This window comes from Emys orbicularis, chromosome 3, assembly GCF_028017835.1.
Source record: "Emys orbicularis isolate rEmyOrb1 chromosome 3, rEmyOrb1.hap1, whole genome shotgun sequence".
Classification (NCBI taxonomy): Eukaryota; Metazoa; Chordata; order Testudines; family Emydidae; genus Emys; species Emys orbicularis.
Window position 1 is genome coordinate 190,459,444 of NC_088685.1, and position 16,923 is coordinate 190,476,366.

Consider the following 16,923-nt stretch of genomic DNA (forward strand, 5'->3'; position numbering starts at 1 on the left):
CACCACCTGAGGCTGAAGCCCTTGGACTTTGGCGTTGGCTCCCATGCCCCAGGGTGGTGGGGCTTGGGCTTTGCCCCCCAACCCCCGCCTGAGCTGGCGGGGCTCGGGTGGGCTCAAGCTTTGGTCCCCCCTCCTGGGCTCATGTAGTTATTTTTGTTGTCAGAAGGGGGTCGCGATGCAATGAAGTTTGAGGACCCCTGGACTGAGGTATGAGAGAAACAAAAATCAGTAAAGCCAATCAATATTCAGTAAATGGTCTGACATTCTAACCACAAAGTTTACTTGGTTTTCCAAAGCGAAGTGTAGTAAAGTCTAAAATAATCTTCAGGTCCCTTCATTGATGGAACAAAAAATGGATTGTTTTAAAAAGAGATGACAATGACAAGATACCAAAGAACATGTTTAGGACTAAAGAACAATATTTCTGCTTCATCAAAGTTAAGTATGAAGAAATTCCACTAACAACCCCCCACCTTAGATTTAATAGCTTTGATGATGACACTAACAGCACATGCATCGGTAAGAACAGATATATAAAGCTAGTTAGTAGCAACAGGAAATTATCCTCCGTGCTAAATTGGGGGAAAAGATTGACATTACTGTAGGTATTCTTTAAAGTGAGTATAGCTGTTCATGAAAGATGACAGCTTCACAGCCCTGAGGAATAACCTCCTTTTCAGCACCAGATCATATATGGGCAGAAACCACCACACACTGCCACTCCACCATGCACTTCAACCCAGGCTGCAGGAACCATCTTTATGGAACAGATAATAGTTCAGTCTCCATGCCCATTCAATCATCTCTCTCTCTACTGAAAGCAACACCCTGACTGAAACTCACTGCACACAGGCTACTGGTTGTCAGCATATTCTAAAAATAACAACAATAATTTGGTTCAAATAAGGCCAGAGCCACATCATACAGAGCAGGAATAGGATCCAAAATAATGACTGGTGGCACCAAAACAGGAACACTAAAGGGGAAGAACAAGTGGGGTCACTATGAAAGATACTCAAAGCAGCAAACAGCTTTTTTTGGTCAGTAGGAAAAAAATGCTGCTTAAAGATGATAAAGCAGAATTGAGATGATATCTGCGTCAGGACTAAATAAAAGATTATAAATCCTCTTTGAAGGTACTATGAATACTAAGCCTTGAACCAAATTAAAATTTCTCAAACAGATGATTATCAGACAGACATTAAAGCAGGCGGACAGCAACCACTCATAGATTTAGGGTCTTAGTATCCTTGTAGCATTGTCAACCTACTAATATTTGGGCTTATTCATTTCTTGCACAAACTGAAAATTACAGCATACTACCCTTGCTAACATGCACTGCTCCCATGATCTTGCAACAAGCTTTCCTAAACCCTCTTTCAGTTATGTAAGTTCCAGTTCATTGGTGTGCTACATCCCCTTTTCACTGGCTTCATTGTCATAAAGGGCCAGTAATTCTGGTGGCTTTTGCCACCAGGGAATTTCTCCAGCATAGAAGTCCTAACATGGCATAGAGCTCTAGGCCACCTCTCCTTGCACCTTCCAGAACTAGAGGTATGTAGGGAGTATGGACAGGGAAAAAAGGCATGGTCAGAACACTGCTGCCCTCTGACTATTCCCAGGTGCCAGAAAAAACTCTTGATGCGATAGGCTGCTGGACACAAGCTGAGGCAGGCCTGGGGCATCTCAAACCCACATTGGCCCCAAAACAGAGGAGGTGCAAAGACACCTTTATTCCTCCTTGACTCCTTCCCAGATGGAGCTCATGAGCATTATTTAAGTGGGCCAGCTATCTATAAAATCTCAATCTCCCTCCCTAGAAACAATTCCAGCTGATTAGACTGTCTCTCTCTCCCTCACCCCTTGCATGTTATGTGTTTTAGGACTTAAAAAAGGAACCAGGACAAGTGCCTACTATCACCCTGACTGCTTTGCTTGAGCACTGTATTCCATTCTTCTCTCTTTTTGTCTGTTCTTTGTGCTTTAGAACAGAAGTTTTTCAAGGTATGGACTATCTCTTATTACACATTTGTGCAGCATCTAGCACCATGGGGCCCTGACCTTGTTTGGTGCCTCTAGGTGCTAGTACAATACAAATAAACATCAGCATTTGCAGGGTCTCACAGCAGGGATCCCTTAACAAGTCAATTTGACAATATTGTTTTATGAAAAATGCATTCCTCCCTGTAATGTGAAAAAAAATCATGGAAAACTTTCAGATACTTTCATCATTTTCAGCTACAATGCTCATATTTAAGACTAAACTTATGACTAAATTTGTGTCCATCCAATTTAAGGCTCTTATGGGAATAAGTCAGAGATTTTCATCCTCCCTCCCTTCGTAACAGAGGAAGAGATTTTTTTTTTTACATTTTTATGAAATAGCAACCTATGAATAAGATGTTTTGTTCCCTTAGTGCGTTTTCCCCCCCCAGTGGTTAAACCCATAGGATTTAATCCCCCAGATGATGATGATGATGATGATGTGTATTGCTGTAGCACCTATGAGCCTTAGTCATTGGCCAGGACCCCATTGTACTGGGGACTGTACAAACACAGGAACAAAAAAGAAGTCCCTACCCAAGGTACTCACCTGGTTTAGGATTGAATGTTTATCATTGCTTGCTAGCTTGCTGCTCTGCTGAGCATTTCTGCTTTTGGTTTTCTTTTGCATTTATTACATTATTTACAAAGAGTCAGTCCGTAACCATCTCCTGCGAATCTGTAGCCATGTGATTGATGCTGGTGGTGTTGATGGGTGACTTTATCCACACTTATTACTGGATTCTAATAGGAGTGAGTGGTTTTTAGGTGTTTTTTTTTAAACTGTGAATTTACATTTGAAGAAATGTGAATCATCTGGGCCATATATAACAACAACAACAGTGATGGATCCAGAGCAACAAAATTCAGGTGTGGGTTTGAGTTTTAAACAGGCCACAATATGAGGGGTGGAGAGTGCATTCACATTCCAGGTATTTGATTCAGGCCCATCTCTAAGCAAATTTAATTATAAGAAAACTTTGGATTTATAGCAGCATCTTTCTTAGGAACTCAAGTACATTAAACGTTCATGATTAATGATCAAACAGTACTGCTGCGAAGCTACTAGCTACATTTTATAGATAAGGAAACTAAGGCACAGAAAGCCTGAGTGACTTGTCCAGTGTCATACAATAAGTGTGTGGCAGAGCCAGGAATATTTATTAAATTAGAACCTAAAACTGCCATACTGAGTCAGACCAATGGCCCATCTAGCCCATTATCCTGTCTTCTGACAGTGGCCAATGCCAGATGCTTCAGAGAGAATGAACAGAACAGAACAATTTAGAGTGATCCATTCCCTGTTGTCCAGTCCTAGATTCTGGCAGTCAGAGGTTGAGAGAGACGCAGAGCATGGGGTTGCATCCCTGACCATCTTGGCTAATAGCCATTGATGGACCTATCCTCCATGAACTTATTTAATTTTTTTCTGAACCCAGTTATACTTTTGGCCTTCACAATATCCCCTGGCAACAAGTTCCACAGGTTGACTGTATGTTGTGTGAAGAAGTACTTTCTTTTATTTGTTTTAAACCTGCTGCCTATTAATTTCATTGGGTGACCTCTGGTTCTTCTGAAGGAATAAATAACACTTTCTCCACACCATTCATGAATTTATAGACCTATACCATATCCCCCCAGTCATTGCTTTTCTAACTGAACAGTCCCAGTCTTTTTAATCTATCCCCATATGAAAGTTGTTCCATGCCCCTAATCATATTTATTTCCCTTCTCTGTATTTTTTCCAATTCTAATAAACCTTTTTGAGACAAGGCGACCAGAACTGCCCGGAGTATTCAAAGTGTGGGCATACCATAGCATTATATAGTGATATTATGGTATTTTCTGTCTTATCTATCCCTTTCCTAATGGTTCCTAACATCGTTAGCTTTTTTGACTGCAGTGACTCCAAGACCTCTTTCCTGAGTGGTAACAGCTAATTTAGAACCCATATTTATATGTATATCGGGGATTTTTTTCCAATGTGCATTACTTTGCACTTATCAACATTGACTTTCACCTGCCATTTTGTTGCCCAGTCACCCAGTTCTGTGAGATCTCTTTGTAACTCTTTGCTGGCATCTTTAGACTTACCCTAAATTATTCAGATAGTTATGGATACATTGCAATTAAAAACTCATGGCTGGTCTGTGCCAGCTGACTTGGGCTCAGGAGGCTTGAGGTAAGGGGCTGTTTAACTGCAGTGTAGACGTTCAGGCTCAGAGCACGGGCTCTAGGACCCTGCGAGGTGGGAGGGTCCAAGAGTTTGGGCGGCAGCCCGAGACCCAACGGCTTCACTGCAATTAAACAGCTCCTTAGCCCAAGCCTCACAAGCCAAAGTCAGCTAGCACAAGCTAACCATGGGTGTCTAATTGCAGCATAGACATACCCTTAGTATCATCTGCAAACTTTGCCACCTTACTGTTTACCCCCTTTTCCCAATCATTTATGAATATGTTGAACTGCACAAGTCCCTGTACAGATCCTTGCAGGTCCCTGCTATTTACCTCTTTCCATTGTGAACACTTACAGTTTATTCCTACCCTTTGTTTCCTATCCTTTAACAAGTAAGTGAGCCATGAAAGAACCTTCCAACTTATCCTATGATAGCTTACTCTGCTTAGGAGTCTTTGGTGTGGGACAAGAAGAAAGTCAAGGAAAGTGTGGGCCCCTTACAGAATGAGAGAGGCAACCTAGTGCCACAGGATGTGGAAAAAGCGAATGTACTCAATGCTTTTTTTGCCTCTGTCTTCACGAACAAGGTCAGCTCCCAGACTACTGCACTGGGCAGCACAGCATGGGGAGGAGGTGACCAGCCCTCTGTGGAGAAAGAAGTGGTTCAGGACTATTTAGACAAGCTGGACGAGCACAAGGGCATCCGAGGGTGCTAAAGGAGTTAGCAGATGTGATTGCAGAGCCATTGCCCATTATCTTTGAAAACTCATGGCGATCGGGGGGAGGTCCCGGGATGACTGGAAAAAGGCTAATGTAGAGCCCATCTATTAAAAAGGGAAGAAGGAGGATCCGGGGAACTACAGGCCAGTCAGCCTCACCTCAGTTATTGGAAAAATCATGGAGCCTCAAGGAATCAATTCTGATACACTTAGAGGAGAGGAAAGAGATCAGGAACAGTCAGTATGGATTCACCAAGGGCAAGTCATGCTGGACTAACCTAATTGCTTTCTATGATGAGATAACTGTGGATGAGGAGAAAGCAGTGGACATTTTATTCCTTGACTTTAGCAAAGCTTTTGATACGGTCTCCCACAGTATTCTTGCCGGCAAGTTAAAGAAGTATGGGCTGGATGAATGGACTATAAGGTGGATAGAAAGCTGGCTAGATCATTGGGCTCAACGGGTAGTGATCAATGGTTCCATGTCTAGTTGGCAGCCGGTATTAAGTGGAGTGCCCCAAGGGTCGGTCCTGGGGCCGGATTTGTTCAATATCTTCATTAATGATCTGGAGGATGGAGTGGACTGCACCCTCAGCAAGTTTGCAGATGACACTAAACTGGGAGGAGTGATAGATATGCTGGAGGGTAGGGATAGGATACAGAGGGACCTAGACAAATTAGAGGATTGGGCCAAAAGAAATCTGATGAGGTTCAACAGGGACAAGTGTAGAGTCCTGCACTTAGGACGGAAGAATCCCATTCACTGTTACAGACTAGGGACCGAATGGCTAGGCAGCAGTTCTGCAGAAAAGGACCTAGGGGTTACAGTGGACAAGAAGCTGGATATGAGTCAACAGTGTGCCCTTGTTGCCAAGAAGGCTAATGGCATTTTGGGCTGTATAAGTAGAGGCATTGCCATCACATTGAGGGACTTGATTGTTCCCCTCTATTCGGCATTGGTGAAGCCTCATCTGGAGTACTGTGTCCAGTTTTGGGCCCCACACTACAAGAAGGATGTGGAAAAATTGGAAAGAGTCCAGCGGAGGGCAACAAAAATGATTAGGGGGCTGGAGCACATGACTTATGAGGAGAGGCTGAGGGAACTGGGATTGTTTAGTCTGCAGAAGAGAAGTATGAGGGGGGATTTGATAGCTGCTTTCAACTACCTGAAAGGGGGTTCCAAAGAGGATGGATCTAGACTGTTCTCAGTGGTACCAGATGATAGAACAAGGAGTAATGGTCTCAAGTTTCAGGGGGGGAGGTTTATGTTGGATATTAGGAAAAACTTTTTCACTAGGAGGGTGGTGAAGCACTGGAATGGGTTACCTAGGGAGGTGGTGGAATCTTCTTCCTTAGAGGTTTTTAAGATCAGGCTTGACGAAGCTCTGGCTGGGATGATTTAGTTGGGGATTGGTCCTGCTTTGAGCAGGGGGTTGGACTAGATGACCTCCTGAGATCCCTTCCAACCCTGATATTCTATGATTCTATGACCTTGTCAAAGGCTATCTGAAAGTCCAAGAATGCTATATCAACTGGTTCACCCTTGTCCACGTGCTTGTTGATACCCTCAAAGAATTCAAATAGATCGATGAGACATGATTTTCCTTTACAAAGCTGTGTTGACTCTTCTCCAACCTGTTGTGTTCATCTATCTGATAATTCTGTTGTTTACTATAGTTTCAATCAGTTTCCCTGGTAATGAAATTAGGTTTACCAGCCTGTAGTTGCCAGGATAATCTCTGACAACTTTTTTTTTTTAATTGGCATTAAATTAAGTAGCTTCCATTCATCTGATATAGAGGCTGATTGAAGCAATAGGTTACATAGCACAGTTAACAGTTCTGCAATTTCATATTTGAGTTCCTTCAGAACTCTTGAGTGAATATCATCTGGTCCTGGTGACTTATTGCTGGTTAATGTATCAGTTTGCTCCAAAACTTCTTCTATTGACCTCAATCTGGGACATTGCCTCAGATTTATCACCTAAAAAGAATGGCTCTGGGGTGCGAATCTCCCTCACATCCTCTGCAGTGAAGACCAATGCAAAGAATTAATTTAGCTTCTCTTCAACAGCCTTGTCTTCCTCAAGTTCTCTTTTAGCACCTTGATCATCAGGTGCCGACTCGATGGCTATCAGGAATGCTATTTTCATTGATAAATGGAGCAGAGAGCAGGTAGCCATCAGTTCAAAAAGTGGTCTTGTAAGGCATTTAGAAAGCAGATTGAGGTCCCAAACCATGGTAGGATGTTTGACTGATGGATAGAGATTTCCAGACTCCCCTGAGGAACCTCACTGTTGTTGGCAAAAACAGAATAACCCTCTATTGGAGAATGCAAAGCCGTGATGGCTGCCAGGTGGACTCTAATGGAGCTCAGTGATAAACCCTTAGCTCCAGTAATTTTATGTGCAGGTTAGACTCCACTGGGGCCCGGCAGCCTTGGACCGTATTGTTCAGTAGGTGTGCTCACCAACCTATTAGGGAAGCATCTGTCACGATTGTCATGGCTGGAGTTCTTTGTTGAAAAGGGACTCCTCAACAGATGTTCTTTGGATGTGTCCACCATGTTAGAGAGTCTTTTACTCTGCGTGGCATTGTGAGCTGTCTGTTGAGAGAGTGTCTGTGTGATATATACACTGTTCAAAGCCAGGCCTGAAAGCATCTCATGTGGAGTGTGGCATGTTTGACAACAAACGTTGTTGCCGACATATAACCCAAGAGTTGTAAACATGTTCTGGCAGATGTTTGTGGGCTGTCTCTCACCATTGAAATTAGAGTGAGGAAGCATTGTTGGGGTAGCGTTGCTGTTGCTGTTAGACAGTTGAGACATGCTCCTATGAATTCCAACTTTTGGACAGGAACCAGTGTGGACTTTTGCTGTTTATTTGCAACCCTAGGTTCATGAAAAAGAGTTATCATGCCCTGCTTGGTGTTTATTGCTTCTTGCCGCATTGGTGCCCTTATGAGGCAGTTGTCTAAGTATGGAAATATCATTACTCTGTGTCTATGGAGGTGAGCTGCAACAACAGCAAGAACTTTGGCGAAGACCCACGGAGCACTGGACAGGCCGAAGGGTAGTACTCTGTATTGGAAGTGTTGTTTCCCTAGGGTAAATCTCAGGAATCTTCTGTGTGACGGGTGTATGGTAATATGAAAATATATGTCCTGGAGGTCGAGGGCCAAGAGTCAATCTCCCTTCTCTAGTGCCAGAATTATTGTAGTTAGAGTCACCATTTTGAAAGGTTGTGTTCTTATGGATTTGTTGATTTTGCGTAGATCCAGGATGGGTCTCCACACACCAGCCTTTTTCTGAGTTAAAAAATAGTGTAAATGAAAACCTCTCCCCCGTGTTGCAATGGCACGGGTTCCACGGCACCTAATTGAATGAGGTGGTTTATTTCTTGTTGCAGCAGGTGCTCATGAGAGGGGTCCCTGAAGGGGATGGGAAAGTGGGGTAGGTAGGTGGGATAGAAATAAAGGGGATGGAGTAACCCTTTTGGATAATCTCTAAAACCCATTTGTCTGTTGTGATGGTGTTCCAGTAAGGGTAATATGATGACAGGTGGTCTCTGATTGGACAGGGGCTGTTTCTGCTTCCGGAGTTAGAGAGTGTGGTGGTCTTGTGCCCTTGACCACACCTTCAAAATGGTTTTATGGAGGTGGATTGTTGAAACGTCGAAGGCTGATCTTGGTTCTGCCGACATCTGTTCTGTCTTTGTTTATGCCATTGATCGTACTGTATGTGGGGTTGAGAGTATGGCATTGACCTGAATCTCTGACTGTAAAACCTGTCCTGTTTCTTTTTGTTTGCAGGTACATAGATGCCCAGGGTTTTTAAAGTGGCCCTTGAATCTTTTAGGGTGTGTAGTGACACATTGGTTGAGGACTTACCCTTCAAGGGTCAGAAACTATTTGCAGACAAAAACCATCGCCTGGACCTCCCTTGGGAACCCGGAGAGGTGGAGCCAAGATGCACGGTGCATGACCACAGATGTTGCAATGGATCATACTGCTGTGTCTGCAGAGTCAAGAGATGCCTGTAGGACCATCCTGGTGATTAGAGACTCTTCGGAAATGTTCATCTTGTATTGTTCTTTTTTGTCCTCAGGTAAATTTTCAATAAATTCTGATATTTTGGAGAACAGATTGTGTGTATATTTAGCCAGTAGGGCCACATAATTGGCTATGTGGAACTGAAGTGTATCTTAGGAATAGGTTTTCTGTCCAAAAAGGTCTAGCCTTTTCCAATCCCTATTGCTTGGGGTTGTTTGGGACTGATGTTGTTTGCCCATCTACCTTCACTACCAAAGAGTTTGGTGCGGGGTGTGTAAATAGAAATTCAGTCCCTTTTGCTGGCACATAATATTTCTTGTCAGACCTCTTCAGCTCCATGGGTGCTGAGCTGGAAGGTTTCACTTTACTGTGTGAACCTCCATTTGAGCTTGCCCGCATAGGGTCTTTAGCTCTTTGGCAACTGTCTGTACTGGACATTCCCGGTGCTTCGCGGTCCGGCGCTCCGGGACAGATTTTCAGTTGGAATCACTATCTTTTAGGTGATTCTCGGTGCAGGGATGTCTGCGACTGCTTTTTGGTAGCCTTTCTAGGAACAAGCTCCTTGCCAGCCATTGTTGGAGCGCAGCCCCTGTCAGAGGCTGCAGTTGGCAACCGTTGGCCAGGGGGTGTTCTGGACTTGGGGTCGGAGGCTGGCCTGACAGATTTCTCCATCATGAGGAACTTAAGTTGGAGATCCCTGGATTTTCTTGCCCTGGCTGTCAGCTTTCTGCAGTGTGGGCTCTTTTGAGTAATGTGTGTCTCACCGAGGCAGCAGACACACTATGCATGCCCGTCAGAGGCTGGTATGGAGAGGCTGCAAGTCAGGCAGCTTTTAAAGTCAGGTGAGCTAGGCATACCTGAGAGAGTTGGTCTCTTAAAGAAAAAAACAGGGATAAAGCTTGTTTGAGGCTATAACTGTGTACCTGTCAGAGAGACAGGGGAGGGTAAAAGGAGAAAAAGATTTGGGTTTTTTTGTAAATGAAGAAATAAAACAAATAAAAGAAATTGTAGTAGGGCAAGAGGATAGGGTAGCTAACTACAGCTAAGCTAACATTATTAGGAACAACTATGAGCTATCTGAGGTAAGAGATGGTGCTGCTGATTGCTCCGACTCAAGCCCGAGGCAGTAGAGAAGGAACTGGGGGATCGTTGGCTGCGCACCACTATGTAACCACTCGGAGCAGCATGAGATGGCTACAGTGCGTGCGCTGCCCAACCGGGCACTGCTACCACAAATCTCTGATTAGAAGCGCAGGGCAACAAGATACCTAAAGTGGAGCACCCACAGGGACACTCATTAAAGAAGAATCTAGAATTATTAGGCCATCATTCTAATACCCCTAATGACAGTTTCCTACAGTGTATGCTTCGTTGTTCTAGGATAATTGTGATACAAGGACTTTGAGAAAGGAAGAGTAAAAAGAATCCTGGAGTGAAGAAAGAGCTTGAAAAGAACCACTTTGGAAGTTGTAACCATGCCTTAGTGGGTCACAACTGAGTATGCCAAATTCAGGATGAACTGCTGAGAAATAGGGCAAACACAACCCAAACCTGGTTATTATTCTTTTATAAGATTTACCAAACCAGCCACAAAAGTAAACTCCTGTTTCACCACACTGGCTAACAAGAAAACAGAAAGGTAGTTTCCTCAGGCATTCCAGTTCTTATATCACCACCAAAAACACTCAATGATTTTTTTGCCTCTGTCTTCACAAACAAGGTCAGCTCCCAGACTGCTGCACTGGGCGAGCCCTCTGTGGAGAAAGAAGTGGTTCGGGACTATTTAGAAAAACTGGACGTGCACAAGTCCATGGGGCCGGATGCGCTGCATCCGAGGGTGCTAAAGGAGTTGGCGGATGAGATTGCAGAGCCATTAGCCATTATTTTTGAAAACTCATGGCGATCGGGGGAGGTCCTGGATGACTGGAAAAAGGCTAATGTAGTGCCCATCTTTAAAAAAGGGAAGAAGGAGGATCCGGGGAACTACAGGCCAGTCAGCCTCACCTCAGTCCCTGGAAAAATCATGGAGCAGGTCCTCAAGGAATCAATTATGAAACACTTAGAGGAGAGGAAAGTGATCAGGAACAGTCAGCATGGATTCACCAAGGGGAAGTCGTGCCTGACTAACCTAATTGCCGTCTATGATGAGATAACTGGCTCTGTGGATGAGGGGAAAGCAGTGGATGTGTTATTCCTTGACTTTAGCAAAGCTTTTGATACGGTCTCCCACAGTATTCTTGCTGCCAAGTTAAAGAAGTATGGGCTGGATGAATGGACTGTAAGGTGGATAGAAAGCTGGCTAGATAGTCGGGCTCAACGGGTAGTGATCAATGGCTCCATGTCTAGTTGGCAGCCAGTTTCAAGCGGAGTGCCCCAAGGGTCGGTCCTGGGGCTGGTTTTGTTTAATATCTTTATTAATGATCTGGAGGATGGAGTGGACTGCACTCTCAGCAAGTTTGCTGATGACACTAAACTAGGAGGCGTGGTAGATACACTAGAGGGTAGGGATCGGATACAGAGGGACCTAGACAAATTAGAGGATTGGGCCAAAAGAAACCTGATGAGGTTCAACAAGGACAAGTGCAGAGTCCTGCACTTAGGATGGAAGAATCCCATGCACAGCTACAGACTAGGGACCGAATGGCTAGGTAGCAGTTCTGCAGAAAAGGACCTAGGGGTCACAGTGGACGAGAAGCTGGATATGAGTCAACAGTGTGCTCTTGTTGCCAAGAAGGCTAACGGCATTTTGGGCTGTATAAGTAGGGGCATTGCCAGCAGATCGAGGGACGTGATTGTTCCCCTTTATTCGACATTGGTGAGGCCTCATCTGGAGTACTGTGTCCAGTTTTGGGCCCCACACTACAAGAAGGATGTGGAAAAATTGGAAAGAGTCCAGCGGAGGGCAACAAAAATGATTAGGGGTCTGGAGCGCATGACTTATGAGGAGAGGCTGAGGGAACTGGGATTGTTTAGTCTCCAGAAGAGAAGAATGAGGGGGGATTTGATAGCAGCCTACAACTACCTGAAGGGGGGTTCCAAAGAGGATGGAACTCGGCTGTTCTCAATGGTGGCAGATGACAGAACAAGGAGCAATGGTCTCAAGTTGCAGTGGGGGAGGTCTAGGTTGGATATTAGGAAACACTATTTCACTAGGAGGGTGGTGAAGCACTGGAATGCGTTACCTAGGGAGGTGGTGGAGTCTCCTTCCTTGGAGGTTTTTAAGGCCCGGCTTGACAAAGCCCTGGCTGGGATGATTTAGTTGGGAATTGGTCCTGCTTTGAGCAGGGGGTTGGACTAGATGACCTCCTGAGGTCCCTTCCAACCCTGATATTCTATGATTCTATGATTCAGAGATGAATGGTTCTTTACAACCAGTCTAATCAAATAATAGGTTCTTCTGATCCCAAAGGACCAGCCACATACCCAGGTTAATATATAACTTACCCAAAAATCATGCTGATGCCAATCCTTTAATATCTAAAATCAAAGGTTTATTGAAAGAAAGAAAGAAAGAAAGAAAGAAAGAAAGAAAGAAAGAAAGAAAGAAAGGTGAGAGTTAAAATTGGTTAAAAGAATCAATTACATACAGTAATGGCAAAGTTCTTGGTTCAGGCTTGTAGCAGTGATGGAATAAACTGCTGGTTTAAGTTAAGTCTCTAGAGTACATTGTGACAAAGTTCCTCCTCTATCTTGGTGGGTCCTGCGCTTATTGGCGGATTTTCTTGCCTCAGAGATTCACCATGTGGGTTGGGGAACAGCCCAGAGACCTTCCCCTCTGGAAGAACCCACAGTCCAGGTCAATTGGGAGGTTTGGGGGGAACCCGGGCCCGCCCTCTACTCCGGGTTCCAGCCCAGGGTCCTGTGGACTGCAGCTGTCTATAGTGCCTCCTGTAACAGCTGCATGACAGCTACAACTCCCTGGGCTACTTCCCCATGGCCTCCTCCAAACACCTTCCTTATTCTCACACATAATGCTTGTGCTCCTCAGTCCTCCAGCAGCACACCCTCTCACTCTCAGCTCCTTGCGCCTCTTGCTCCCAGCTCCTCACACTCGCACCACAAACTGAAGTGAGCTCCTTTTAAAACCCAGGTGCCCTGATTAGCCTGCCTTAATTGATTCTAGCAGCTTCTTCTTAATTGGCTCCAGGTGTCCTAATTAGCCCGCCTGCCTTAACTGGTTCTAGCAGGTTCCTGATTACTCTAGTGCAGCCCCTGCTTTGGTCACTCAGGGAACAGAAAACTACTCATCCAGTGACCAATATATTTGCCCTCTACCAGACTCCTGTACCCCACTGGTCTGGGTCTGTCACAACATCCACAGCTTGGTTGGGTCATTCAGTCCATTGTTCAGAGCTTCAGTTTGTAGCAAAGTTCCTCCAGAGGTAAGAAGCAGGATTGAAGACAAAATGAAGGTGTTTGCAGGGCCTTTTATAGCTTTTGCCATGTGGAGGGCACCCCATTGTTCTTACTGTGGAAAATTACAGCAACAAGATGGAGTTTGGAGTCATGTGGGCAAGTCACATGTCCATGCATCTCACCTAGTCACAGCAGGAAATTCCATTAAGTGTAGATAGGCATCTCCCATGGTCCATTGTCAATTAAATGTTCTTTTGATGGGCCACTCAATTTGAATAGTCCCTGCAACATGTGCTGGGTGTTACCTCGTGGGCGGTACCTGAGGAGCCAACATTTGAAATCCAAGTATAGAGCCAATACTTATAACTTCACATACAAAAATGATACATGCATACAGATAGCATAATCATAACCAGCAAATCATAACCTTTTCATAAACACCTAACTTGACAACCTATGTACAATATTTGCTGCAAATATATAACAGTGGTTGCAACAATGATTTATATGCTCATATTTTAATTAGATAACATCACAGAAGTTTCTTGACTTACCTGAAAAAGCAACAAAGAATGTTTCTGAGCCACTCAATTCCTACTATTAACCAGCGGCACTGCTGTTATATTTTCTAAGCCCAACAAATACAAGAAAGTTATTTTTCAGCACAAATTTTGCCCCCAAAGTAAAGGGTGGGGGAATCAACATAGCTTACCTTGTCCCATCACATCAGCTATCTGTGATTGAGGGCTCTCTGGAACAGGGTGTCTATAATAGCTTCTGGTAGTAAAGCTTGTTGAGGAACCATGAAGAAGGGAGCAACTTAAAGGAAGGGGGGATGATGGGCAGCCAGCATCAGTGCTGTTGCCACTTCTTCTCATTCCTTGAGGACTTATGGAAAGGTGCATGAAGCAGAATCAGATTCCATATGCCTAGTACACTTTAGTTAGAAAAGGGCCACTTTAAGGGCAAACAAATGCAAAAGGTCTTCCCCCAGCTAAGGAAACATCTAAAGTATGGCAAGGCTCACTTCAGCTAAAGTCTGGATGAATGTGTCTCTAGTTATTGATGGGTCTTTTGCTCTTTACACAACAAATGTAATAGGGAGGAACCAAAGGAACCCAAAGGGATCCAAAGCCTCCCCCTCCCCCCCAGTTACCTACCTTTTGTAACTGTTGTTCTTTGAGATGTGTTGCTCATGTATATTCCATTCTAGGTGTGTGCGTGCCCATGTGCATAGTTGTTGGAGACTTTTGCCTTAGCGGTATCCATAGGGTCAGCTATATCGCCCCCTTGAGTGCCACGCTCATGCGTCAGTATATTAGTCTCCGACGACCCTCTGCCTTCTCAGTTCCTTCATGCCGGCAACTCTGACAGAGGGGTAGAAAGGCGAATAATAGATGGACATGAGCAACACATCTCGAAGAACAACAGTTACAAAAGGTAGGTAACTGTTTTTTCTTCTTTGAGTGCTTGCTCATGTCGATTCCATTCTAGGTGACTCACAAGCAAGTATCCTCGGAGGTGGGCTCGGAGCTTGTAGTATTGCCCTACTGAATCCAGCATCGTCCGGGGCTTGCTGGGTAAGTGTGTAGTGGGATGTGACTGTATGGACGGACAACCAGATGGCCACCCTACAGATGTCTTGGATAGGCAGTTTGGCCAGAAAAGCTGCCTAAGAGGCCTGCATCCCAGTCGAGTGGGTGGTTACAATCGCTGGAGTGGCACCTGCACCTGATCATAGCAGCAGTGAAGGCAGGCAGTGATCCAAGAAGAAATTCTTTGAGCAGATACTGGACGACCTTTCATCCTGTCAGCCACCACAATGAACAATTGTGTCGACTTGCAGAATGGCTTGGTCCTTTCAGTGTAGAAGGCTAGCACCCTCCTGACGTCTAGGAAATGCAGCCTACGCTCCGACTTATGTGGCTTTGAAAAAAGACAGGTAAGAATATGTCTTGGCTCTTATGAAACTGTGACATCACCTTGGGCAGGAAAGCCGAGTGTGGTCTCAGCTGGACCTTGTCTTTGTAAAAGACTGTATAGGGCAGTTCTGAGGTGAGCGACCTAATCTCAGAGACCTGGTGGGCAGATGTTACTGCAACCAGGAACGCGATCTTCCAGGACAGGAGAAGGAGAGAGCAGGAAGCCAGAGGCTCAAAGGGGGGTACCGTGAACCATGACAGCACGAGATTCAGGTCCCATGGAGGACCGGGGTCACTGACATGCGAGTAGAGGCGCTCAAGGCCCTTGAGGAACCTGGCCGTCATATCCTGGGAGAAAACTGACCTACCCTCGAGCAGTGGATGGAAGGCCGAGATAGCCACCAAGTGGACCTGGATAGATGAAACGGACAGGTCTTGGAGCTTGAGATGCAGAAGGTAGCCCAGAATTAACTGCAGTGAGGCTCGTTCGGGTCAAATGCCTCTATCCAAGGCCCAGCAGGCGAACCGCTTCCATTTGACCAGGTAGATCACTCTGGTGGAAGGCTTTCTGCTGCCCAACGGGACCTGTTGGACATCAGCCAAGCACTGCTGCTCCTGCTCATTCAACCATGCAGCAGCCAAGTCAGGTGCAGTCAGGTGGAGCGACGCCAGGTTCAGATGCAGAATACTGCCATGGTTTTGGGACTGAAGGTGATCCTGCTGAAGGAGCTCCCTCACCCCTGCAACTGCCAGTCCCTTACCCTGCAATTAATTCTGCCCACACACCCTAGTAGTATAAAGGGCCTACCATCAATCAAACATAGGCCCCCGCCCCCTGATGCCTCAGGCCCCGCCCACCTGTCACCCTAAGACCCACACCCTGGGGATATTATTTCCAGGGTCAAGACGGACACATGACTGGAAGCAAAGGGTGTCATGTGATCCCCTCTAAGAATTCCTCCCACCTCCCTCAACCAATAAGGATGGGATGAGAAGAAATATGACCCATCTGGGGGTGTTCCAGGGTGGGGTGATCTGTCTAGAAGTGACCCCTCTAAGAACTCCTCCCCCCACCCTCTACCAATCAGGATGGGTTTCAGTCACAGAGGATGTCCCTTCGAGCAGATTTGACCAATCAGGGGGAGTTAACAATTAATCTAAATACAAAGTACATGGTTCTGTTCAAAAACTCCAGGGATAAATTACAAATCGCTATGCTAGCTTAGCAACTCTATCCCGGCAAAGCACAATTCTTTCTAGATGCTTTTGAGGATGCTACCAAAAGACCTTATGGCTACCTGGTGGTGGATTTAAATGCTTCCACACCAGAAGCTTACAGACTAAGAAACAATCTTTTCCCTCCAGATTGGCCGCCGGTTTATACTTTGAAAGGAACAACAGCTGGGTATAAAAAGAGATGAATTATTGGCAGGCCCTTTTTAACAGCCGGGGTTGCTGACCGAAAACATGTCTAGCTGCATGAAGAGAAACCTGGTCCTTTTAAAATTACTTAGCAAATCGTCCCTGCAGCAAAGGAAGACTATACTGTGTTCAGCCTCTGATGATTTAGTAGTGGCCATCTCAGAAATAGCACTCAATACCTTAAAAAGAAATGTACCTTTGACACAGAATCAAGTGGGTGTGCTGAAAAAGAGT